Source organism: Dendrobates tinctorius, unplaced genomic scaffold (genome assembly GCF_039654945.1).
Source record: "Dendrobates tinctorius isolate UK_male_01 unplaced genomic scaffold, ASM3965494v1 ptg000142l, whole genome shotgun sequence".
Taxonomy (NCBI): domain Eukaryota; kingdom Metazoa; phylum Chordata; class Amphibia; order Anura; family Dendrobatidae; genus Dendrobates; species Dendrobates tinctorius.
Window position 1 is genome coordinate 2,814,727 of NW_027361809.1, and position 26,869 is coordinate 2,841,595.

At 58.2% G+C, this 26,869-nt stretch overlaps 1 protein-coding gene across 3 annotated transcripts in view; it reads right to left on the bottom strand.

The window, feature by feature from the left end:
- RRAS2 (RAS related 2) overlaps positions 1-26,869 on the bottom strand; it is an 81,701-nt gene that overhangs the window by 37,062 nt on the left and 17,770 nt on the right. The window contains exon 1 of one of the 3 annotated variants that reach the window (XM_073545222.1): positions 16,185-16,302. The exons of the other annotated variants lie outside the window; for them this stretch is intronic. The gene's annotated coding sequence lies outside the window, so the exon portion shown is untranslated. Of the gene's footprint in view, positions 1-16,184; positions 16,303-26,869 lie in introns of those variants that run through there. 3 annotated transcript variants of the gene reach the window in all.

Here is a 26,869-nt window from a genome sequence, read left to right on the forward strand (position 1 = left end):
AACTACTATAATACTGCTCCTATGTACAAGAATATAACTACTATAATACCGCTCCTATGTACAAGAATATAACTACATTAATACTGCCCCTATGTACAAGAATATAACTACTATAATACTGCCCCTATGTACAGGAATATAACTACTATAGTACTGCTCCTATGTACAAGAATATAACTACTATAATACTGCCCCTATGTACAAGAATATAACTACTATAATACTGCTCCTATGTACAAGAATATAACTACTATAGTACTGCTCCTATGTACAAGAATATAACTACTATAATACTGCCCCCTATGTACAAGAATATAACTACTATAATACTGCTCCTATGTACAAGAATATAACTACTATAATACTGCCTCCTATGTACAAGAATATAACTACATTAATACTGCCCCTATGTACAAGAATATAACTACTATAATACTGCTCCTATGTACAAGAATATAACTACTATAATACTGCCCCCTATGTACAAGAATATAACTACTATAATACTGCTCCTATGTACAAGAATATAACTACTATAATACTGCCCCCTATGTACAAGAATATAACTACTATAATACTGCTCCTATGTACAAGAATATAACTACTATAATACTGCTCCTATGTACAAGAATATAACTACTATAATACTGCCCCTATGTACAAGAATATAACTACTATAATACTGCTCCTATATACAAGAATATAACTACTATAATACTGCCCCTATGTACAAGAATATAACTACTATAATACTGCTCCTATGTACAAGAATATAACTACTATAATACTGCCCCTATGTACAAGAATATAACTACTATAATACCGCCCCTATGTAGCAGACGTGCTTTCTGCGGCATTATCTGAGGACGCTCTGGTCTTATACCGTCTATAGATGTGATCGGCGTCAGCGTTGTCGGCGGCTTCCGTTTTCTGACACAGATTACAGATTATTTCAGGAAAGAGATTAAGATTCCAGAGTCTAATTAAAGTCCCTGTGTGATCAGATCCTGGGGTCTCCGGGGTACGAGGACCCTGAGCTTGTAGCAGTAAACAGCTGTGGTCCCTCCATAGACTCCGTCTGGCATCGCCGGAATGTGGAAGCGAGACGTGAGAGTGGGGAGCGGAGTACAACATCATCTCATCGGCAGGTAGGATAATGATCCAGGGCAGGAGGAACAAGGCAGAAAAAATGCATGCAGCCTACAAAATTGTCAATATAATGACCGCAGCTCTGGAGGTGACTGGAGCACAGGGAAGGCTGTGACTGCAGCTCTGGAGGTGACTGGAGCAGAGGAGAGGATGTGGCCACAGCTCTGGAGGTGACTGGAGCAGAGGGAAGGATGTGACCGCAGCTCTGGAGGTGACTGGAGCACAAGAGAGGATTTGACCGCAGCTCTGGAGGTGATGGGTGCACAGGAGAGGATGTGACCGCAGCTCTGGAGGTGACTGGAGCAGAGGAGAGGATGTGACCACAGCTCTGGAGGTGACTGGAGCAGAGGAGAGGATGTGACCACAGCTCTGGAGGTGACTGGAGCAGAGGAGAGGATGTGACCACAGCTCTGGAGGTGACTGGAGCAGAGGAGAGGATGTGACCACAGCTCTGGAGGTGACTGGAGCACAGGGAAGGATGTGACCGCAGCTCTGGACGTGACTGGCGCACAGGACAAGATGTGCCCGCAGCTCTGGAGGTGACTGGAGCACAGGAGAGGATGTGACTGCAGTTCTGGAGGTGACTGGAGCAGAGGAGAGGATGTGACTGCAGCTCTGGAGGTGACTGGAGCAGAGGGAAGGATGTGACCGCAGCTCTGGACGTGACTGGCGCACAGGACAAGATGTGCCCGCAGCTCTGGAGGTGACTGGAGCACAGGAGAGGATGTGACTGCAGTTCTGGAGGTGACTGGAGCAGAGGAGAGGATGTGACTGCAGCTCTGGAGGTGACTGGAGCACAGGGAAGGATGTGACCGCAGCTCTGGAGGTGACTGGAGCACAGGACAGGACCGCAGCTCTGGAGGTGACTGGAGCAAAGGACAGGATGTGACCGCAGCTCTAGAGGTGACTGGAGCACAGGGAAGGATGTGATCGCAGCTCTGGAGGTGACTGGAGCACAGAACAAGATGTGCCCGCAGCTCTGGAGGTGACTGGAGCAGAGGAGAGGATGTGACCACAGCTCTGGAGGTAACTGGAGCACAGGGAAGGATGTGACCGCAGCTCTGGAGGTGACTGGAGCACAGGACAGGACCGCAGCTCTGTAGGTGACTGGAGCACAAGAGAGGATGTGACCACAGCTCTGGAGGTGACTGGAGCACGAGAGGATGTGACCGCAGCTCTGGAGGTGACTGGAGCACAAGAGGATGTGACCGCAGCTCTGGAGGTGATGGGTGCACAGGAGAGGATGTGACCGCAGCTCTGGAGGTGACTGGAGCACAGGAGAGGATGTGACTGCAGTTCTGGAGGTGACTGGAGCAGAGGAGAGGATGTGACTGCAGCTCTGGAGGTGACTGGAGCAGAGGGAAGGATGTGACCGCAGCTCTGGAGGTGACTGGAGCACAGGACAAGATGTGGCCGCAGCTCTGGAGGTGACTGGAGCAGAGGAGAGGATGTGACCACAGCTCTGGAGGTGACTGGAGCAGAGGAGAGGATGTGACCACAGCTCTGGAGGTGACTGGAGCAGAGGGAAGGATGTGACCGCAGCTCTGGAGGTGACTGGAGCACCGGACAGGATGTGACCGCAGCTCTAGAGGTGACTGGAGCACAGGGAAGGATGTGACCGCAGCTCTGGACGTGACTGGCGCACAGGACAAGATGTGCCCGCAGCTCTGGAGGTGACTGGAGCACAGGAGAGGATGTGACTGCAGTTCTGGAGGTGACTGGAGCAGAGGAGAGGATGTGACTGCAGCTCTGGAGGTGACTGGAGCACAGGGAAGGATGTGACCGCAGCTCTGGAGGTGACTGGAGCACAGGACAGGACCGCAGCTCTGGAGGTGACTGGAGCAAAGGACAGGATGTGACCGCAGCTCTAGAGGTGACTGGAGCACAGGGAAGGATGTGATCGCAGCTCTGGAGGTGACTGGAGCACAGGACAAGATGTGCCCGCAGCTCTGGAGGTGACTGGAGCAGAGGAGAGGATGTGACCACAGCTCTGGAGGTAACTGGAGCACAGGGAAGGATGTGACCGCAGCTCTGGAGGTGACTGGAGCACAGGACAGGACCGCAGCTCTGTAGGTGACTGGAGCACAAGAGAGGATGTGACCACAGCTCTGGAGGTGACTGGAGCACAAGAGAGGATGTGACCGCAGCTCTGGAGGTGACTGGAGCAGAGGAGAGGATGTGACCACAGCTCTGGAGGTGACTGGAGCAGAGGAGAGGATGTGACCGCAGCTCTGGAGGTGACTGGAGCAGAGGAGAGGATGTGACCGCAGCTCTGGAGGTGACTGGAGCAGAGGAGAGGATGTGACCGCAGCTCTGGAGGTGACTGGAGCAGAGGAGAGGATGTGACCGCAGCTCTGGAGGTGACTGGAGCAGAGGAGAGGATGTGACCGCAGCTCTGGAGGTGACTGGAGCAGAGGAGAGGATGTGACCACAGCTCTGGAGGTGACTGGAGCAGAGGAGAGGATGTGACCACAGCTCTGGAGGTGACTGGAGCAGAGGAGAGGATGTGACCACAGCTCTGGAGGTGACTGGAGCAGAGGAGAGGATGTGACCACAGCTCTGGAGGTGACTGGAGCAGAGGAGAGGATGTGACCACAGCTCTGGAGGTGACTGGAGCAGAGGAGAGGATGTGACCACAGCTCTGGAGGTGACTGGAGCAGAGGAGAGGATGTGACCACAGCTCTGGAGGTGACTGGAGCAGAGGAGAGGATGTGACCACAGCTCTGGAGGTGACTGGAGCAGAGGAGAGGATGTGACCACAGCTCTGGAGGTGACTGGAGCAGAGGAGAGGATGTGTCCACAGCTCTGGAGGTGACTGGAGCAGAGGAGAGGATGTGACCACAGCTCTGGAGGTGACTGGAGCAGAGGAGAGGATGTGACCACAGCTCTGGAGGTGACTGGAGCAGAGGAGAGGATGTGACCACAGCTCTGGAGGTGACTGGAGCAGAGGAGAGGATGTGACCACAGCTCTGGACGTGACTGGGGCACAGGGAAGGATGTGACCGCAGCTCTGGACGTGACTGGCGCACAGGACAAGATGTGGCCGCAGCTCTGGAGGTGACTGGCGCACAGGAGAGGATGTGACTGCAGTTCTGGAGGTGACTGGAGCAGAGGAGAGGATGTGACTGCAGCTCTGGAGGTGACTGGAGCAGAGGAGAGGATGTGACCGCAGCTCTGGAGGTGACTGGAGCACAGGGAAGGATGTGATCGCAGCTCTGGAGGTGACTGGAGCACAGGACAAGATGTGCCCGCAGCTCTGGAGGTGACTGGAGCAGAGGAGAGGATGTGACCACAGCTCTGGAGGTGACTGGAGCAGAGGAGAGGATGTGACCACAGCTCTGGAGGTGACTGGAGCAGAGGAGAGGATGTGACCACAGCTCTGGAGGTGACTGGAGCAGAGGGAAGGATGTGACCGCAGCTCTGGAGGTGACTGGAGCACCGGACAGGATGTGACCGCAGCTCTAGAGGTGACTGGAGCACAGGGAAGGATGTGACCGCAGCTCTGGACGTGACTGGCGCACAGGACAAGATGTGCCCGCAGCTCTGGAGGTGACTGGAGCACAGGAGAGGATGTGACTGCAGTTCTGGAGGTGACTGGAGCAGAGGAGAGGATGTGACTGCAGCTCTGGAGGTGACTGGAGCACCGGACAGGATGTGACCGCAGCTCTAGAGGTGACTGGAGCACCAGGAAGGATGTGACCGCAGCTCTGGAGGTGACTGGCGCACAGGACAAGATGTGCCCGCAGCTCTGGAGGTGACTGGAGCACAGGAGAGGATGTGACTGCAGCTCTGGAGGTGACTGGAGCACAGGGAAGGATGTGACCGCAGCTCTGGAGGTGACTGGAGCAGAGGACAGGACCGCAGCTCTGTAGGTGACTGGAGCACAAGAGAGGATGTGACCACAGCTCTGGAGGTGACTGGAGCACAAGAGAGGATGTGACCGCAGCTCTGGAGGTGACTGGAGCAGAGGAGAGGATGTGACCACAGCTCTGAAGGTGACTGGAGCAGAGGAGAGGATGTGACCGCAGCTCTGGAGGTGACTGGAGCAGAGGAGAGGATGTGACCGCAGCTCTGGATGTGACTGGAGCAGAGGAGAGGATGTGACCGCAGCTCTGGAGGTGACTGGAGCAGAGGAGAGGATGTGACCACAGCTCTGGAGGTGACTGGAGCAGAGGAGAGGATGTGACCACAGCTCTGGAGGTGACTGGAGCAGAGGAGAGGATGTGACCACAGCTCTGGAGGTGACTGGAGCAGAGGAGAGGATGTGACCGCAGCTCTGGAGGTGACTGGAGCAGAGGAGAGGATGTGACCGCAGCTCTGGAGGTGACTGGAGCAGAGGAGAGGATGTGACCGCAGCTCTGGAGGTGACTGGAGCAGAGGAGAGGATGTGACCGCAGCTCTGGAGGTGACTGGAGCAGAGGAGAGGATGTGACCATAGCTCTGGAGGTGACCACAGCTCTGGAGGTGACTGGAGCACAGGAGAGGATGTGACCACAGCTCTGGAGGTGAATGGAGCAGAGGAGAGGATGTGACCACAGCTCTGGAGGTGACTGGAGCAGAGGAGAGGATGTGACCACAGCTCTGGAGGTGACTGTAGCACAGTAGAGGATGTGACCGCAGCTCTGGAGGTGACTGGAGCTCTGGAGGTGACTGGAGCAGAGGAGAGGATGTGACCGCAGCTATGGAGGTGACTGGAGCACAGGAGAGGATGTGACCGCAGCTCTGGAGGTGACTGGAGCACAGGAGAGGATGTGACCGCAGCTCTGGAAGTGACTGGAGCACAGGAGAAGATGTGACTCCCGCTGCGATGCTCCTCCATGTTGCTGTCACTATTGGCAGCGGCATCACACGGGTTAATCGTTCGTGATCGGTGCTAGTGCCGATCCTGGATGTTGCTGCAGATCTCACACAGCCGGCACCAGCACCCGATCGCAGCGCCGTACATGTACAGTGCATGTCAAGAAGGGGTTTAGGCAGCGTGTATCAGCTGCCAGGTACCAGCTAACAGGCATCAGCTGACAGGCGGCCAGGTATCAGCTGCCAGGTACCAGCTAACAGGTATCAGCTGCCAGGTACCAGCTAACAGGCATCAGCTGACAGGCGGCCAGGTATCAGCTGCCAGGTACCAGCTAACAGGCATCAGCTGACAGGCGGCCAGGTACCAGCTGACAGGTATCAGCTGACAGGCTGCCATTTCTAAGGAATTGACTCTGAAGAGCGGAATAGAAGGAAAGACCTAGGAAGTCATCAATAGCTCCGACACAGAGAACCGCTGCAGCGTGAACGGGAGAACGGACGATTTCCCGCAGAGCCGCGGAGGCAGACAGGGCGGCAGCCCAACGCTCGATGACATCTACAGCAACAAGCGGCCTCCGCTCTGGAATCCTCCCAGCACCAGGTCTCCCCCTCCATGACATTATAGGGCCCAGGGACTACAGGCAGTGTCAGGTCAGCGCCAGTCTACTGATCACACCGACACCTGGGGACGGAATTTTCAGTTCTGAGTTAATGGTCTGCTCGAGCTCCGGGCGGCCTGTGGGGGTCGGCCTGTGGGGGTCGGCCTGTGGGGGTCGGCCTACGTGTTCATCTGTATGGCTCATCACAGGTCACTGACCGCCCCTTATTTTACATAATGATTATAGTGGAAAAAAAAAGTTGCCTCCTCCAAGATGTCGCCAGCGCTGCCGCATGCCCGCATCTACAATGTGTACATCATTTTTTTATTTGATGGTATCTACAAAAAAACTGTTTGAAAATGGCGCCAGCCGCCTGGCAGTGGCATCTGACAGGTCATTGATCCCCCAGTCACCGGCCCCCTATTTTACATAATTCATAGCTAATATAGTGTTAAAAAAAAAAATCACCTGCAGCAGGAGCCGGAAAACAAACTATCCTCCTCCAAGATGGCGGGGTTCTGTAGCCCCCCCCAATCACGGCCTTCCGTAGCCCCCCCATCACGGCCTTCCGTAGCCCCCCCATCACGGCCTTCCGTAGCCCCCCCATCACGGCCTGCCGTAGCCCCCCCCATCACGGCCTTCCGTAGCCCCCCCATCACAGCCTTCCGTAGCCCCCCCCATCACGGCCTTCCGTAGCCCCCCCCATCACGGCCTTCCGTAGCCCCCCCATCACAGCCTTCCGTAGCCCCCCCCTCACGGCCTTCCGTAGCCCCCCCCTCACGGCCTTCCGTAGCCCCCCCCATCACGGCCTTCCGTAGCCCCCCCCATCACGGCCTTCCGTAGCCCCCCCCATCACGGCCTTCCGTAGCCCCCCCCATCACGGCCTTCCGTAGCCCCCCCATCACAGCCTTCCGTAGCCCCCCCCATCACGGCCTTCCGTAGCCCCCCCCATCACGGCCTTCCGTAGCCCCCCCCATCACGGCCTTCCGTAGCCCCCCCCATCACGGCCTTCCGTAGCCCCCCCCATCACGGCCTTCCGTAGCCCCCCCCATCACGGCCTTCCGTAGCCCCCCCATCACAGCCTTCTGTAGCCCCCCCCATCACGGCCTTCCGTAGCCCCCCATCACAGCCTTCTGTAGCCCCCCCATTCACACCCAAAGCAGATGGGGGGTACCACGGCCCCCCGAGGCTGGTCGCCCCCGACAGGGGTCCGAGGTCTTATTAAGGCGTCTGGATACCGCAGTGACTTGGGACGTTGATCTTTTCCCTCCTGAGGCTGCTCACAGCTGAGGGCTTGTTACAGGGTGTCAGCAGGAGATTTCCTGCACTGATCCACTGTTACGAGCTCCCAGCTGTGCGAGCCATCAGCCGGTTTCTCTGCAGCAGCCAGGAGATTGCACTCCTCAGGGGGTAAGGCCGATTATCAAGAATTGCGCCATCTTGGTGGTCGGCTCGTCGCTCGCGGCCGTCATCTTATGAAATCTGCGCTGACGACAGAAGAAGCCAGAACTAAACAGGTCAAAGGTGAGGACGAGACCCTCAGCACCAAACGACCCACCCGCCAGAGCCCCTCCAGGAAAAACTCTACATGGTGAAGCAGGAGGCTCAGGATGAACAGCTGTATGCACTCTGCTCACATGTTGGAGTACTGCACTTCATTAACACATCCCATTCATGAACCAGGAGGCTCAGGATGAACAGCACTTCATGCCCCTTCACTTGGATTACTGCATGAGGAGCCGGCCGCTCCATCGCCTGGTTAATATTTTCTCGTCTTCTCGGTAACGGATCAATGTTCCAGAAGAGCCGGCGCCGCTCCACAAGGTCACCGCTCAGCCGCCCTAGAAATAACCTGCTCCCCCGACTCCGGGGACCGCCGCCGCTGCCATGATGGCTGTCACCCCACAAGCCAGGACCCCAGGAGGACAGGTGACACCCAAATCACCAACAAGGCTCCAGGCACATACAGATCTGCAACCAGCCCGGGACAAGAACCATATGGTAATGGCAGAATTGTGAATGCAGCTCTGGGTGTGAGTGCAATATAAATAATGGCAGAATTGTGAATGCAGCTCTGGGTGTGAGTGCAATATAAATAATGGCAGAATTGTGAATGCAGCTCTGGGTGTGAGTGCAATATAAATAATGGCAGAATTGTGAATGCAGCTCTGGGTGTGAGTGCAATATAAATAATGGCAGACTTGTGAATGCAGCTCTGGATGTGAGTGCAATATAAATAATGGCAAAATTGTGAATGCAGCTCTGGGTGTGAATGCAATATAAGGTAATGGCAGACTTGTGAATGCAGCTCTGGGTGGGTGTGCGTGCAATATAAGGTAATGGCAGACTTGTGAATGCAGCTCTGGGTGTGCGTGCAATATAAGGTAATGGCAGACTCGTGGATGCAGCTCTGGATGTGAGTGCAATATAAATGGCAGACTTGTGAATGCAGCTCTGGATGTGAATGCAATATTAGGTAATGGCAGAATTGTGAATGCAGCTCTGGGTGTGAGTAGAGAATTTTCAGTATTGAGAAAAATTCATTCATATAAATTGAAGATAAAAACTTCTGAGAAGGAAAACTGTGTAAATCAGGGGGTCTCCATCTAAACCCCAAGTCCTGGCATATGGGGGTCTGTCCAGATCACACGGGTGTTAAAAATGACTGGACAAGATGGCGGCGGGTGAGAGGGGGCAGGTCAGCGAGTGACAGCTGGCAGCACGAGCCCTGAGCAACAACAGCTGCGTCCACCCCAACCACAGGACATGGCGCCCGATGCCGAACATTGGGAACCGGACACAAGGCAAGGGTGGACCCGGCCCGGCTGCAGGCGCTGCTGGCCTCCAATACATCTGTTGCAATCAATCTAAGCCTCCGCTTGCTGTCAGTGTATGTGAGCGATGTACATCCAGGGGCCGAGACCGGAAAGGGGGCAGTGGGGGTTGACAGAGATGGGGGGGGGGACAGACAGAGGCACCTGGGGGGAGGGGTCAGAGACTCCTGGGGGGGGAGGGGGTCAGAGACACCTGGGGGGGAGGGGGGGGGGTCAGAGACACCTGGAGGGGAGGGGGGGGGTCAGAGACACCTGGAGGGGAGGGGGGGGGGTCAGAGACACCTGGAGGGGGGTAGGGGGGTCAGAGACACCTGGAGGGGGTAGGGGGGGTCAGAGACACCTGGGTGGGAGGGGGTAGGGGGGTCAGAGACACCTGGGTGGGAGGGGGGGGGTCAGAGACACCTGGAGGGGGTAGGGGGGTCAGAGACACCTGGGTGGGAGGGGGGGGGTCAGAGACACCTGGGTGGGAGGGGGGGGGTCAGAGACACCTGGGGGGGAGGGGGGGGGGTCAGAGACACCTGGGTGGGAGGGGGGGGGGGTCAGAGACACCTGGGGGGGAGGGGGGGGGGTCAGAGACACCTGGGGGGGAGGGGGGGGGTCAGAGACACCTGGGGGGGGAGGGGGGAGGGGGGGGGTCAGAGACACCTGGGGGGGAGGGGGGGTCAGAGACCATCCTCTGAGAGATTAAGTCTGGACTGATACATTGTAACAATCGCATTATTCAGATGACAGAAGCGGGAGGTCAGGATGATTGTTAGGAGCTGGACGTGAACAAGACCCGATCCTGACGGCGGGCGGAGACCTGACACCGCTACTCACTCGTCAGCACTGAAATGGCCGCACCAAGATGATGTCGGGAATTGTGGAAATTACCGGATGGAGAAGTCAGGGATCTGCAGGAGGTGAAAAAGTGGAAACATTCACAAAACTTCTGTATTATTCAGTCCATAGTCTGAGCCTCGTGCAGAAATCCTGGCACCTCCAGCCTCATGCAGAAATCCTGGCACCTCCAGCCTCATGCAGAAATCCCGGCACCTCCAGCCTCATGCAGAAATCCCGGCACCTCCAGCCTCATGCAGAAATCCCGGCACCTCCAGCCTCATGCAGAAATACCGGCACCTCCAGCCTCGGCTGCTGTTACTGAGGCCATTAATGGTCGTCTGAGGAAGGGTCTGCCATTGAATGTGCAAATCATCAAGATCCTCTGCTGGCAGCTCCTAAGTAATCACCGACCAATGATGTCCCCGATGGAGACAAGACCGGAGACACTACAGCCACGGGAGCGGCTCACAGTAGTATGAGGAACACACAGCCTGGGGTTGTTTTGTGGAAAAGTGACTTCAGCGGATCCTGATGATTTGTACACTTAGCAGCAGGACCTTCCTCAGACGACCATTAATGACCTGCATTACTAATGACTGTGGGGAGCGGGATGAGTGGCCCCAATCCATCCGGGGACCAAGGGAGATGATCCCTACACACCACACAGCTGATCCCAATACAGCTCATCCCTACGCCCCACACGGCTCATCCCTACGCCCCACACGGCTCATCCCTACGCCCCACACGGCTCATCCCTACGCCCCACACGGCTCCTCCCTACGCCCCACACGGCTCCTCCCTACGCCCCACACGGCTCCTCCCTACCCTCCACACGGCTCATCCCTACCCTCCACACGGCTCATCCTACGCCCCACACGGCTCATCCCTACGCTCCATACGGCTCATCCCTACGCTCCACACGGCTCATCCCTACGCTCCACACGGCTCATCCCTACCCTCCACACGGCTCATCCCTACGCTCCACACGGCTCATCCCTACGCTCCACACGGCTCATCCCTACGCTCCACACAGCTGATCTTGCCCCACCAATATCGGACATGTCCTAAACCCAACAACAAGGTAATAATGTGTGACCCCACACCGCGACACACATTCCTCATCCTGTGGAGGCAAGAAATACACCGCCAGAATGTGCACAGATGAGATGGCGCACCAGTAACCAACCACCGCCACCACAAAACGAGGGCTACCAGTCCCGACCACCACAGGACAAAGGGAACCAGTCCCCGACCACCACCACAGCACAAAGGGTACAAGTCCCCGACCACCACCACAGGACGAGGGGTACCAGTCCCCGACCACCACAGGACTTATATTGTGTAGGTTCCCCTCATTGTGTCATCTCTTCCCAGGTAAGTGACGCACCTGACCATCCACATGGAAGAAAAAGGTCTCATTGGACGAGGCGCCATATTACATTGCTACGGTCCAGTTCTGATATTCATGTGTCATTACCGGAAACACCCCCCACAAGAGCAGCAGTATACCGGGACCATCCCCCCCCCACAAGAGCAGCAGTATACCAGGACCATCCCCCCCCCCCCATAAGAGCAGGAGTATACCGGGACCATCCCCCCCACAAGAGCAGCAGTATACCAGGACCATCCCCCCCACAAGAGCAGCAGTATACCGGGACCATCCCCCCCACAAGAGCAGCCGTATACTGGGACCATCCCCCCCCCATAAGAGCCGCCGTATACCGGGACCATCTCCCCCCAGACAAGAGCCGCCGTATACCGGGACCATCTCCCCCCACACAAGAGCCGCCGTATACCGGGACCATCCACCCCCCCACAAGAGCAGCAGTATACCGGGACCATCCACCCCCCCACAAGAGCAGCAGTATACCGGGACCATCCCCCCCCACAAGAGCAGCAGTATACCGGGACCATCCCCCCCCCCACAAGAGCAGCAGTATACCAGGACCATCCCCCCCCCCCCATAAGAGCAGGAGTATACCGGGACCATCCCCCCCACAAGAGCAGCAGTATACCAGGACCATCCCCCCCACAAGAGCAGCAGTATACCGGGACCATCCCCCCCACAAGAGCAGCCGTATACTGGGACCATCCCCCCCCCATAAGAGCCGCCGTATACCGGGACCATCTCCCCCCAGACAAGAGCCGCCGTATACCGGGACCATCTCCCCCCACACAAGAGCCGCCGTATACCGGGACCATCCACCCCCCCACAAGAGCAGCAGTATACCGGGACCATCCCCCCCCCACAAGAGCAGCAGTATACCAGGACCATCCCCCCCCCCCCATAAGAGCAGCAGTATACCGGGACCATCCCCCCCGCAAGAGCAGCAGTATACCAGGACCATCCCCCCCACAAGAGCAGCAGTATACCGGGACCATCCCCCCCACAAGAGCAGCCGTATACTGGGACCATCCCCCCCCCATAAGAGCCGCCGTATACCGGGACCATCTCCCCCCAGACAAGAGCTGCCGTATACCGGGACCATCTCCCCCCACACAAGAGCCGCCGTATACCGGGACCATCCACCCCCCCACAAGAGCAGCAGTATACCGGGACCATCCACCCCCCCACAAGAGCAGCAGTATACCGGGACCATCCCCCCCCACAAGAGCCGCCGTATACCGGGACCATCTCCCCCCAGACAAGAGCCGCCGTATACCGGGACCATCTCCCCCCACACAAGAGCCGCCGTATACCGGGACCATCCACCCCCCCACAAGAGCAGCAGTATACCGGGACCATCCACCCCCCCACAAGAGCAGCAGTATACCGGGACCATCCCCCCCCACAAGAGCAGCAGTATACCGGGACCATCCCCCCACAAGAGCAGCAGTATACCGGGACCATCCCCCCCACAAGAGCAGCAGTACACCGGGACCATCCCCCCCCACAAGAGCAGCAGTATACCGGGACCATCCCCCCCACAAGAGCAGCAGTATACCGGGACCATCCCCCCCCCCCCCCACAAGAGCAGCAGTATACCGGGACCATCCCCCCACAAGAGCAGCAGTATACCGGGACCATCCCCCCACAAGAGCAGCAGTATACCGGGACCATCCCCCCACAAGAGCAGCAGTATACCGGGACCATCCCCCCCCACAAGAGCAGCAGTATACCGGGACTATCCCCCCCCACAAGAGCAGCAGTATACCGGGACCATCCCCCCCCACAAGAGCAGCAGTATACCGGGACCATCCCCCCCCACAAGAGCAGCAGTATACCGGGACCATCCCCCCCCCCCACAAGAGCAGCAGTATACCGGGACCATCCCCCCACAAGAGCAGCAGTATACCGGGACCATCCCCCCCACAAGAGCAGCAGTATACCGGGACCATCCCCCCCCCCCCCACAAGAGCAGCAGTATACCGGGACCATCCCCCCACAAGAGCAGCAGTATACCGGGACCATCCCCCCACAAGAGCAGCAGTATACCGGGACCATCCCCCCCCCCCCCACAAGAGCAGCAGTATACCGGGACCATCCCCCCCCACAAGAGCAGCAGTATACCGGGACCATCCCCCCCACAAGAGCAGCAGTATACCGGGACCATCCCCCCCCCCCCCCACAAGAGCAGCAGTATACCGGGACCATCCCCCCACAAGAGCAGCAGTATACCGGGACCATCCCCCCACAAGAGCAGCAGTATACCGGGACCATCCCCCCACAAGAGCAGCAGTATACCGGGACCATCCCCCCACAAGAGCAGCAGTATACCGGGACCATCCCCCCCCCCCCACAAGAGCAGCAGTATACCGGGACCATCCCCCCCACAAGAGCAGCAGTATACCGGGACCATCCCCCCCCCCCCACAAGAGCAGCAGTACACCGGGACCATCCCCCCACAAGAGCAGCAGTATACCGGGACCATCCCCCCCCCCCCCCACAAGAGCAGCAGTATACCGGGACCATCCCCCCCCCCCCCCACAAGAGCAGCAGTATACCGGGACCATCCCCCCCACAAGAGCAGCAGTATACCGGGACCATCCCCCCCCCCCCCCCACAAGAGCAGCAGTACACCGGGACCATCCCCCCACAAGAGCAGCAGTATACCGGGACCATCCCCCCCCCCCCCCACAAGAGCAGCAGTATACCGGGACCATCCCCCCCCCCCCCCACAAGAGCAGCAGTATACCGGGACCATCCCCCCCACAAGAGCAGCAGTATACCGGGACCATCCCCCCCCCCCCCCACAAGAGCAGCAGTATACCGGGACCATCCCCCCCCCCCCCCACAAGAGCAGCAGTATACCGGGACCATCCCCCCCCCCCCCCACAAGAGCAGCAGTACACCGGGACCATCCCCCCACAAGAGCAGCAGTATACCGGGACCATCCCCCCCCCCCCCACAAGAGCAGCAGTATACCGGGACCATCCCCCCCCCCCCCCACAAGAGCAGCAGTATACCGGGACCATCCCCCCCACAAGAGCAGCAGTATACCGGGACCATCCCCCCCCCCCCCACAAGAGCAGCAGTACACCGGGACCATCCCCCCACAAGAGCAGCAGTATACCGGGACCATCCCCCCCCCCCCCCACAAGAGCAGCAGTATACCGGGACCATCCCCCCCCCCCCCCACAAGAGCAGCAGTATACCGGGACCATCCCCCCCACAAGAGCAGCAGTATACCGGGACCATCCCCCCCCCCCCCACAAGAGCAGCAGTATACCGGGACCATCCCCCCACAAGAGCAGCAGTATACCGGGACCATCCCCCCACAAGAGCAGCAGTATACCGGGACCATCCCCCCACAAGAGCAGCAGTATACCGGGACCATCCCCCCCCCCCCCACAAGAGCAGCAGTATACCGGGACCATCCCCCCCACAAGAGCAGCAGTATACCGGGACCATCCCCCCCCCCCCCACAAGAGCAGCAGTACACCGGGACCATCCCCCCCCACAAGAGCAGCAGTATACCGGGACCATCCCCCCCCCACAAGAGCAGCAGTATACCGGGACCATCCCCCCCACAAGAGCAGCAGTATACCGGGACCATCCCCCCCCCCCCACAAGAGCAGCAGTATACCGGGACCATCCCCCCCCACAAGAGCAGCAGTATACCGGGACCATCCCCCCCCCACAAGAGCAGCAGTATACCGGGACCATCCCCCCCACAAGAGCAGCAGTATACCGGGACCATCCCCCCCCCCCCACAAGAGCAGCAGTATACCGGGACCATCCCCCCCACAAGAGCAGCAGTATACCGGGACCATCCCCCCCACAAGAGCAGCAGTATACCGGGACCATCTCCCCCCCACAAGAGCAGCAGTATACCGGGACCATCCCCCCCCCCCCCCCACAAGAGCAGCAGTATACCGGGACCATCCCCCCCCCACAAGAGCAGCAGTATACCGGGACCATCCCCCCCCCACAAGAGCAGCAGTATACCGGGACCATCCCCCCCACAAGAGCAGCAGTATACCGGGACCATCCCCCCACAAGAGCAGCAGTATTCAATAATGTGATTGATTGTATGTGGCCTCCGGGCAGATTTTCATCGGTTACCCTTGGCAACCAATCACAGGTCAGCTATCATTTCACTGCCTGTATCAGTGAGGTGCAAGCAGTGCTGTGATTGGTTACTACGGATAACAGGCTTCTATTTGCCTCATAATCGAGGTTCGCGGCCTCAGCGCACGTCTGTGCCGTCTACACAAGGGGGCGCTGCACACCGCAGCCGGAATCGGAGTGGAAGTAGGCGGCTCAGCCCCGTATAAGCTCCACCCACAGAAACAGGACTTATGGAAAAAGAGCAAAAAGTCACATTGTTATACAAAAATACACTACACGCGACACCCTCCCCCCCCACACACGACACGCAACACCCCCCCACACACACACACAGCACCCCCCCAACACACGACACCCCCCCACACACACGACACGCAACACCCCCACACACACACACAGCACCCCTCTCCGACACGGCACCCCCACTACACACACGACACCCCCACTGTTACACCGCTCCGCCATACTCACCCGGCCGCCGCTCCCACGCCGCAGCCTCTCTCCACCCGACGGCCGCGGCGGTCACCTGAGACAGGCCCGCGACCGATGCCTTCCCTGCATGCTATGCGCCATAGGCCGCGCCTCCTTCCTGCTTCTTATGCTCCGGCTGTGCCCTGACCCGGAAGCACCTTTGGACCAATGGCTGACCAGACGGGGCCATATCAGGCCGCTTCCCCCTGAGGGAGGCGCCTGATCGTTGTGTTTCCTGACACTCTGGCCTCGCTCCATCGTGCACACTCTGCTCCTGCAGTTCCTGTCTCGGCTGCTCCTCACAGCAGCTTCTCAGTCCTGCTACCCGTGTTCCTGCCGTCCTACTCCAGTCCTGCCTTCAGTGTTCCTGCCGTCCTACTCCAGTCCTGCCTTCAGTGTTCCTGCCGTCCTACTCCAGTCCTGCCTTCAGTGTTCCTGCCGTCCTACTCCAGTCCTGCCTTCAGTGTTCCTGCCGTCCTACTCCAGTCCTGCCTTCAGTGTTCCTGCCGTCCTACTCCAGTCCTGCCTTCAGTGTTCCTGCCGTCCTACTCCAGTCCTGCCTTCAGTGTTCCTGCCGTCCTACTCCAGTCCTGCCTTCAGTGTTCCTGCCGTCCTACTCCAGTCCTGCCTTCAGTGTTCCTGCCGTCCTACTCCAGTCCTGCCTTCAGTGTTCCTGCCGTCCTACTCCAGTCCTGCCTTCAGTGTTCCTGCCGTCCTACTCCAGTCCTGCCTTCAGTGTTCCTGCCGTCCTACTCCAGTCCTGTCTTCAGTGCTCCTGCCGTCCTACTCCAGTCTCAGTCTTACTCCGGTCCATCCTGAGCCGCCCCTCTCGGTACCGGCTACCGTGGTACTCGAACCCCTGGGCCTGCTCCTAACGGTCCCTGTATAGGGGTCGGTTCCACCTGGCAGCTCGCCCGGGGTCCCTCGGTGCCACGGTCCAGAGGGTCCACTCTCAGAGTTCCCGCTCCTGACCACCCGCGCTAACAGTACGATCAGGCCATGGACTCCGCCGGTACTACGGCTGCTACCCAGAAAGAGTTGCTATTCCTACGGGAGAATCAGGGGCGCATTATGTCAATCATGAAGTCGATGAACACCCGTTTGTCGGCCTTACAGGTGGCCGATCCTGGAAATGCCACTCAGCTGGTCAGTCTCCAACAGGAGCTGGGTCAGCAGCAAGATACTCAAACCCGCATTTTGTCCTACATGGCCTCCTTTGATAGTCGCTTGTCGGCCCTCCAGGCTGCCGCTGCAGTGCCGACTCCTCCCCCTGCGTCTACTGCTCCTCCGACGCCCCGCCTCGTTTCACCGGGGATCCCAAGCTCTGTAGGGGGTTCTTAAATCAGTGTAGTCTCCACTTTGAATGGCTGCCGCAGCAATATCCCTCGGACCGGGCCAAAGTGGCCTTCATCATGTCCCATCTGGAGGGAGAGGCCCTTTCTTGGGTAAACCCGCTCTGGGAGCGTGACGACCCGGTCGTTTCGAGTTTCCCGGTTTTCCTGGATACGTTTCGTAAGGTTTTCGATGAGCCGGGCCGGTTAGCCTCTCTCACCGAGTCACTCTTTAACTTACACCAGGGCTCTCTCACGGTCGGACAGTACGCTATTCGCTTTCGCACTATTTCCTCCGAGCTTGGCTGGAATAGCGCAGCTTTGGTGGGGGCATTCTGGTGCGGCCTTTCTAGTAAAATAAAGGATGAACTCGCAGGTCGAGATACCCCGTCCACCTTAGAGGACCTTATCTCGCTGGCTACCCGCATTGACCTGCGCTTCCTGGAGCGCGCTCGGGAGTCAGTGAGAGACAGGCGCTCCTCCAGGTCAGTTTCTCCTTTCACTCAGTCGGCCAGCTCACGCTCAGTCGGATCTTCTTCCCTCTCTTCGGGTGAGCCCATGCAGATAGATCATCTCAGGTTGGCCGAGTTACGTCAGAGAGAGAGACGGGAACAAGGTCTGTGCCTCTATTGCGGTCATTCGTCACACTATATCCGCACCTGTCCTAAGAGACAGGGAAACGACTCCACCTAGGTCAGGTTAGAGAGGCCTTCCTAGGTGATGATGATGATTCCTCTCAACCCCTTACGATTTCTGTGCTTTTGGTTTCAGGAGGGAGGCGTGGTTCCGAGGTGGCCTACGTGGATTCGGGCTCAGCGGGTAACTTCATTCGGCCGGAAAAGGTAGACAAATACCAAATTCCTGTAGTCACTCTATCTAACCCAATTCAGATTGCCACCGTGGATGGCAAACCGCTACAGGTGACCGTCACCTTGGTCACTGAAGAGGTGGAATTGAAAATCGGAGCCTTACATCGAGAGAAGATAGCCTTTTACGTTTTACCTAAGCTCTCTCACGCCATTCTACTCGGTCTTCCATGGTTAAGGACTCATCAGCCTGTTCTCGACTGGTCTGCAGGGGAGATACTCCGCTGGGGGCACCCGTGCCAAGCTCGCTGTCTGACTCCTGTCCGCCTGGCGGCCGCTCCACGGTCACCTCCAGACCTCCCGGGTCTTCCTCCAGCTTACAGCTCCTACGCCGATGTTTTTGATAAGAAGGAAGCGGAGGTCCTCCCTCCACACCGGCCGTTTGACTGCCCAATTGAACTTGTTTCTGGTTCAACCCCCCCAAGGGGCAGAATCTACCCTCTGTCTCCCGCGGAGACCACCGCCATGTCTGAGTACGTCCGAGAGAACCTCGCCAAAGGCTTTATACGGAAATCCTCTTCGCCCGCGGGAGCCGGGTTCTTCTTCGTCAAAAAGAAGGACGGTACTCTACGGCCATGCATTGACTATAGGGGCTTGAATCAGATTACCATCAAGAACAGGTACCCTCTTCCACTCATTCCGGAACTGTTTGACCGTCTCAGAGGGGCTCAGGTCTTTACCAAGCTGGACCTCAGAGGAGCCTACAATCTGGTCCGTATCCGTGCAGGTGACGAGTGGAGGACCGCTTTCAACACTCGAGATGGCCATTACGAGTACCTGGTCATGCCCTTCGGTCTTTGCAATGCTCCTGCAGTCTTTCAAGAGTTCGTCAATGAGATCTTCCAGGATCTCTTGTACTCCTGTGTGGTCGTGTACTTAGACGACATCCTCGTCTTCTTGCCGGACCTCTCGTCCCACAGAAAGAGTGTCCGCCTGGTGCTTCAGCGTCTTCGGGAGAACCGTCTGTATGCAAAGATCGAGAAATGTCTCTTCGAACAGACCTCTCTGCCATTTCTGGGATACATTATCTCCGACGCTGGTCTAAGGATGGATCCCGAGAAGTTGTCTGCCATCCTCAAATGGCCTCGCCCCGTCGGATTAAAGGCGATACAACGATTCCTCGGGTTCGCCAACTATTACCGGCAATTTGTCTCCCACTTCTCCGCGATCACAAGACCCATTTCTGTGCTCACCCGTAAAGGGTCTACTTCCAAGGATTGGTCTCCTGAGGCAGAGGAGGCCTTTCTGACTCTAAAACGGGCTTTCTCCACGGCTCCGGTCCTGCATCGCCCAGAGCGATCGACCTTTTGTACTCGAGGTGGACACTTCCTCGACTGGTGCCGGGGCAGTTTTGTCCCAGAGATCCGCCTCCGGTCGTCTGCACCCTTGTGGCTTCTTCTCGAAGGCCTTTTCTCCATCCGAGTGTAACTACTCGATCGGTGACCGGGAACTTTTGGCCATCAAGTTGGCCTTGGAGGAATGGCGCCACCTCCTGGAAGAGCTGTCCATCCTTTTGTCATCTTCTCGGACCACAAGAATCTGGCCTATCTCCAGTCTGCCCAGAGACTAAACCCTCGCCAGGCCAGATGGTCTTTATTTTTTGCCAGATTTGATTTCGAGCTCCGACTCCGTCCCGGCAACAAGAATTCCAAAGCCGACGCCCTGTCCAGGGTCTTCCAACCACATGAATCCACGGAGGAACCGTCACATATCATTGATCCCACTAGGATCATCACCGTGGCTCCAGTGAACTGGCTTACTCCTCCGCCTGGCAAGACGCTTGTGCCAGAGAATCTCAAGCAAAAGGTTCTTCTATGGGGGCACTCCTCCAAACTGGCCGGCCATGCCGGAACTAAGAAGACTCTTGACCTTATCAAACGTCACTACTGGTGGCCCTCACTTCGCCAAGATGTACTCGACTTTTTGGCTTCTTGTCCATCCTGTGCAAAAAAACAGGGTGCCACAGAGATCTCCATCCGGCTTGTTGCTTCCGTTGCCTGTCCTTACGGTTCCTTGGGAGAACATCGCCATGGATTTCATCACCGACCTACCCCGCTCTGCGGGCTGCACAGTCATCCTGGTGGTGGTGGATCGTTTTTCCAAGATGGCTCACTTCATCCCTCTGCCCGGTCTTCCCTCAGCGCCAGAGCTGGCCGAAATCTTCATTCATCAAGTCTTCAGGCTTCATGGACTACCTCGACGCATTGTGTCTGACCGAGGGGTTCAGTTTACCTCCAAGTTCTGGCGTTCGCTTTGTAAGCTCATGAACGTTTCCCTCGACTTCTCCTCGGCCTACCATCCACAGTCCAACGGACAAGTAGAGCGTACCAACCAGACGCTTACGGGATACTTACGCCACTTCTCTAACGCCCACCAGAACGATTGGGTCAACTTACTCCCCTGGGCAGAGTTCGCTTATAACAACCATGCTGGTGAGTCTTCGGCCAAGTCTCCGTTTTTCATTGTTTTTGGCAGACATCCTGGTGTTCCTCTTCCGATAACCCCTGCCTCTGAGGTACCCGCGGCCAATGCCTTGTCCTCGGAATTTTCTAAGATTTGGGCTGAGACCAACACATCACTCAAGAGATCCGCTGATCAGATGAAGAACTATGCAGACAAAAAGAGGTTGGATTCTCCTCCGTATCGTGTTGGCGACAAGGTCTGGCTCTCCTCCAAATTCGTCCGACTAAAACTGCCCTCCTACAAGTTGGGTCCACGCTACATTGGTCCGTTTGAAATTCTGGGACGTATTAACGAAGTTGCCTACAAATTGAGGTTGCCTGCTTCGCTCCGGATCCCGAACACCTTTCACGTCTCTCTCCTGAAGCCTGTGGTGCTGAATCGTTTCCATTCCTCGCTTGATCTTGGTCCTCAGCCGGTGGGTGCCAACAACATTTTTGAAGTGCAGGACATCCTCGCTGTGAAAAGGGTTAGAGGTAGGACTTTCTTTCTCGTTGATTGGAAGGGCTTTGGTCCTGAGGAGAGATCCTGGGAGCCTCGGGAGAATATTAATGCTCCCCGTATCCTCAAGAGGTTTCTTGTTAACCTCCGGGGGGGCGGCTTAGGGGAGGGGGTACTGTTACACCGCTCCGCCATACTCACCCGGCCGCCGCTCCCACGCCGCAGCCTCTCTCCACCCGACGGCCGCGGCGGTCACCTGAGACAGGCCCGCGACCGATGCCTTCCCTGCATGCTATGCGCCATAGGCCGCGCCTCCTTCCTGCTTCTTATGCTCCGGCTGTGCCCTGACCCGGAAGCACCTTTGGACCAATGGCTGACCAGACGGGGCCATATCAGGCCGCTTCCCCCTGAGGGAGGCGCCTGATCGTTGTGTTTCCTGACACTCTGGCCTCGCTCCATCGTGCACACTCTGCTCCTGCAGTTCCTGTCTCGGCTGCTCCTCACAGCAGCTTCTCAGTCCTGCTACCCGTGTTCCTGGTTACCTACTCCAGTCCTGCCTTCAGTGTTCCTGTCGTCCTACTCCAGTCCTGCCTTGTGTTCCTGCCGTCCTACTCCAGTCCTGCCTTCAGTGTTCCTGCCGTCCTACTCGTCCTGCCTTCAGTGTTCCTGCCGTCCTACTCCAGTCCTGCCTTCAGTGTTCCTGCCGTCCTACTCCAGTCCTGCCTTCAGTGTTCCTGTCGTCCTACTCCAGTCCTGTCTTCAGTGCTCCTGCCGTCCTACTCCAGTCTCAGTCTTACTCCGGTCCATCCTGAGCCGCCCCTCTCGGTACCGGCTACCGTGGTACTCGAACCCCTGGGCCTGCTCCTAACGGTCCCTGTATAGGGGTCGGTTCCACCTGGCAGCTCGCCCGGGGTCCCTCGGTGCCACGGTCCAGAGGGTCCACTCTCGGAGTTCCCGCTCCTGACCACCCGCACTAACACCCACACGGCACCCTCCTCTGACACATGACACGCGATAACCTCCCCCCACACACACACGGCACCCTCCCCCCCCCCACACACACACGGCACCCTCCCCCCCCCACACACACACACACGGCACGCGACACCCTCCCCACACACGACACCCCCCCCCCACACACACACACACACGGCACCCCCTCCGACACGACACCCCCACACACACACGGCACCCCCCCGACACACGACACCCCCACACACACATGGCACCCCCCTCCGACACACGCACACACACACACACGGCACCCCCCTCCGACACATGACACGCGATACCCCCCCCCACACACACACACGGCACGCGATACCCCCCACACACACGGCACCCTTCCCCCACACAGCACCCCCCTCCGACACATGACATGCAATACCCTCCCCCCACACACACACGGCACCCCCCTCCGACACCCTCCCCCCCACACACACACGGCACCCCCCTACGACACACGACACCCCCCACGCGACACCCCCCTCCGATACACGACACCCCCCACGCACACACAGCACCCCCCTGCGATACACGACACGCGATACCCCCACACACACACACACGGCACCCCCCTCCGATACACAACACGCGATACCCACACACACACACACGGTACCCCCCTCCGACACGCGACACCCCTCACACACACATGGCATCCCCCACACACACGCGATACCCCCCCACACACACGCGACGCCCCCCCCCACACACACACGGCACCCCCCTCCGACACATTACACCCCCCACACGGTACCCCCCTCCGACACGCGACACCCCTCACACACACGGCACCCCCCTCCGACACGCGACACCCCTCACACACACACGGCACCCCCCTCCGACACACGACACCCCCCATGCACACACGGCACCCCCCTCCGACACACGACACCCCCACACACGGCACCCCACTCCGACACACCACACCCCCCATGCACACACGGCACCCCCCTCCGATACACGACACGCGATACACACACACGGCACCCCCCCGACACACGCACACACACACACACGGCACCCCCCTCCGACACATGACACGCGATACCCCCCCCCCCCCACACACACACACGGCACGCGATACCCCCCACACACACACACACGGCACCCTTCCCCCACACAGCACCCCCCTCCGACACATGACATGCAATACCCTCCCCCCACACACACACGGCACCCCCCTCCGACACCCTCCCCCCCACACACACGGCACCCCCCTACGACACACGACACCCCCCACGCGACACCCCCCTCCGATACACGACACCCCCCACGCACACACAGCACCCCCCTGCGATACACAACACGCGATACCCCCACACACACGGCACCCCCCTCCGATACACAACACGCGATACCCACACACACACACACTGTACCCCCCTCCGACACGCGACACCCCTCACACACACATGGCATCCCCCTCCGACACGCGATACCCCCCCACACACACACACGCGACGCCCCCCCACACACACACACGGCACCCCCCTCCGACACATTACACCCCCCACACGGTACCCCCCTCCGACACGCGACACCCCTCACACACACGGCACCCCCCTCCGACACGCGACACCCCTCACACACACACGGCACCCCCCTCCGACACACGACACCCCCCATGCACACACGGCACCCCACATGCACACACGGCACCCCCCTCCGATACACGACACGCGATACACACACACGGCACCCCCCCCCCGACACGCGACACCACACACACGGCACCCCCCCCTCCGACACGCGACACCCCTCACACACACACACGGCACCCCCCCCTCCGACACGCGACACCCCTCACACACGGCATCCCCCTCCGACACGACACGCGACACCCCCCCCCCACACACGGCACCCACCTCCAACACCGCATCTGAGGCATTTTCATCTCCCAGGTCTCTATTTGCGGTCAGTGAATGGAAACCATCTACACTCGGATTCTCCTATTCGCTGACAGCGGGAAGAACCTAAACCGGTGAGGAAGATACACAAAGTGCAGCCACTGACGGAGGCAGGACAACTCGGAAGATGGGGGTTATAGTAGTAGTGATCCATGGAGCGAATGGAATGATCCAGAAAAGGATTGAACTACAACTCCCAGCATGGCCACAGACAGAGGTCAGAGCACCGATACCCCCAGACGTGGCGCCAACCACAGCGTGTGCGAAACCAACAGATATGAAAGCGATTGTTGGCCACACCCCCTCATTAGCATAAAAAAAGTCGCTGGAAAATCAGAACACACAAACCAGTAACAACACAAGCACCGGACTCCTGTTCCTGTCGCCCCACGAGCACCGGACTCCTGTCCCTGTCGCCCCACGAGCACCGGCCTACTGTCCCTGTCGCCCCACGAGCACCGGCCTACTGTCCCTGTCGCCCCACGAGAACCGGCCTACTGTCCCTGTCGCCCCACGAGCACCGGCCTACTGTCCCTGTCGCCCCACGAGCACCGGCCTACTGTCCCTGTCGCCCCACGAGCACCGGCCTACTGTCCCTGTCGCCCCACGAGCACCGGCCTACTGTCCCTGTCGCCCCACGAGCACCGGCCTACTGTCCCTGTCGCCCCACGAGCACCGGCCTACTGTCCCTGTCGCCCCACGAGCACCGGCCTACTGTCCCTGTCGCCCCACGAGCACCGGCCTACTGTCCCTGTCGCCCCACGAGCACCGGCCTACTGTCCCTGTCGCCCCACGAGCACCGGCCTACTGTTCCTGTCGCCCCACGAGCACCGGCCTACTGTTCCTGTCGCCCCACGAGCACCGGCCTACTGTCCCTGTCGCCCCACGAGCACCGGCCTACTGTCCCTGTCGCCCCACGAGCACCGGCCTACTGTTCCTGTCGCCCCACGAGCACCGGCCTACTGTCCCTGTCGCCCCACGAGCACCGGCCTACTGTCCCTGTCGCCCCACGAGCACCGGCCTACTGTCCCTGTCGCCCCACGAGCACCGGCCTACTGTCCCTGTCGCCCCACGAGCACCGGCCTACTGTTCCTGTCGCCCCACGAGCACCGGCCTACTGTTCCTGTCGCCCCACGAGCACCGGCCTACTGTTCCTGTCGCCCCACGAGCACCGGCCTACTGTTCCTGTCGCCCCACGAGCACCGGCCTACTGTTCCTGTCGCCCCACGAGCACCGGCCTACTGTTCCTGTCGCCCCACGAGCACCGGCCTACTGTTCCTGTCGCCCCACGAGCACCGGCCTACTGTTCCTGTCGCCCCACGAGCACCGGCCTACTGTTCCTGTCGCCCCACGAGCACCGGCCTACTGTTCCTGTCGCCCCACGAGCACCGGCCTACTGTTCCTGTCGCCCCACGAGCACCGGCCTACTGTTCCTGTCGCCCCACGAGCACCGGCCTACTGTTCCTGTCGCCCCACGAGCACCGGCCTACTGTTCCTGTCGCCCCACGAGCACCGGCCTACTGTCCCTGTCGCCCCACGCGCACCGGACCACACGAAGGCGCGGGAGCGCCGATGTACAGAGCACCATAAGATCTCCCCTGTACCTATATGATTAAGACCCCGGCAGTGATCCTTTCCTCGCTCTCCGCCTGTAAAGGTTCCCGCTCGTTCTCTATTTTTTTATATTTTCTCATGCACTAAATGTGAAATAAACCTGCTACTATAAATTAATCAAGGGTCTGAGAATATTATATACTACATAACCTGCCCGGACTCCGGGCCCACGTCATCGATAGATGGGTAGGTAGCTGGCTTAGTGATAGAAAGCAAAGAGCGGTTATTAATGGGGCATCCTCAGATTGGGCCAGGGTTACTAGTGGGGGACCACAGGGGTCTGTATTGGGCCCCCTACTATTTAATATATTTATTAGTGATCTAGTGGATGGCTTACACAGTAAAATATCAGTATTTGCAGATGATACAAAACTATGTAAGGTAGTTACCACAAAGGAGGACAGTTTGCAACTACAGACAGATTTGAGTAAATTGGAGAATTGGGCTGAAAAATGGCAAATGAGGTTTAGCACAGATAAGTGTAAGGTTCTGCACATGGGAAGGAGAAACAGAGGCTACAATTACTTACTAAATGGGAAACTGCTGGGGAAATCAGACAAGGAAAAAGACTTAGGCATCTTAGTCAATAAGAAGCTAAATTGGAGTGCCCAGTGTCAGGCAGCTGCCACCAAAGCAAATAGGGTCATGGGATGCATTAGAAGAGGTCTGGGGGCACGAGATGAAAACATAATTCTCCCTCTGTACAAATCACTCGTCAGACCACACTTGGAGGATTGTGTGCAATTTTGGACGCCGGTGCTCAAGAAAGACATTACTGAATGTTACGTGTTACAGAACCACTCAGCACCCAGAATATGTTGTGGAGTTATATGTATGTATAATAGGTTCTATGTGAGATGCATGTCCCTAATGCATCAGCCCACAGGCTGCGCCCCTGGGCAGAGGAGACACGATATTCTCCTTTTGTCCGCCCTCCCCCCACCTTTGTAATTTCCACAGTAAACATCGGCAGGCTCCAGCCACCTGCGGCTTTTGTAATCTATGTCTGGCCTGCCGCTTTTCTATTGGCCAGCCCTCTGTATCTGTGTGATATATTCTGT